We start from the raw sequence: 1137 nt of genomic DNA, 5'->3' as shown, positions 1-1137 counted from the left end.
GTGGGGGGGGGGAGGGTATGGGGGACTTTTGGGATAGCATTGGAAATGTAATTGAGGAAAATACGTAATAAAAATATTAAAAATAAAAATAAATAAATAAATAAAATGGTTCTAAAAAAAAAAAAGGAATTGAACCCAGGTTCTCTGGAGGAGCAGCCAGTGCTCTTAATTGCTGAGCCATCTCTCTCCAGCCTTATTATTTACTTTTCGGGAAGCTCTATCTTGGTTCCATTTTATCTCCATTCTTCTTTATTCAGACCTACTTTAGAGGTCATCTATTCTTTCAAGCTTTTAAAATAGTTTTCGAACAGGAATTTCTGTACATGAATTAATGGACTTTAGCCGAAATCTCTGATTTCCCTCAAGTCTTATTGTGGGAAGTGATTTCCGTGCCGGTTGTAAAGATGTTTTTTTTCTGCTGTTGCTGGAGAAAATTGTTTCTTTCCCTATTTTAAGTGTCACCAATCACTGGAGTATACAAGTCACTAATCAAAACAAAGCAAGATAATAAAAAAAAAAGTAAACTACAATTAGAATTTCAGATCTCCAAGTCCTCTCCTGTGAGCTCTCACCAGTTCCCACGGAACTTCCTTCTCTCTGCTTGCACTGTGACAGATGCTGTACAACCCATTCATTAGATGGAGAACAATCTGGTTGCATTTCCTAGCTTGCTGCTCCTCAAGCCAGAGTTCAGGAGGCCAACACTTCATCATTTTCTGGCCTTCTTTGGAAGAGCTTTAGTGGTCAGCCTGTTTAGCTCATCTTCCTTAATCTGGAAATAAAAGTTTAAGTACCTGTGGTTGGTGGACCTTTAGAGCTTTGTTTCAAGGGAAGAACAGCATGTTCTTCACCTCTAAATCTTTGCTTCTTTGGAAGGTGGCTTAGATGACTGGGCTATGTTATCATCAGTATGTTGTATTAAGACGCAGGGGATGGCTTCACTGTGTCTAGGACAATCTGTACATTTTGTTACAGTGATCCAAGGTTAAATGTTTCTCTTTACCTCTAGATCACTAAAAACTCTTAGCTGCTCTTCCGGTCAGAAAAGCACCGGGGCAGCTGGGGCTCAGGGTCTGCTGACACTCTCCAGCTACCCAAAACACCCGCCACAGGATCTTAAGACTTCTGGTGAGTGGA

The sequence above is a fragment of the Mus caroli genome, chromosome 16 (genome assembly GCF_900094665.2).
Source record: "Mus caroli chromosome 16, CAROLI_EIJ_v1.1, whole genome shotgun sequence".
Taxonomy (NCBI): Eukaryota; Metazoa; Chordata; class Mammalia; order Rodentia; family Muridae; genus Mus; species Mus caroli.
This window is presented reverse-complemented; position numbering follows the sequence as displayed.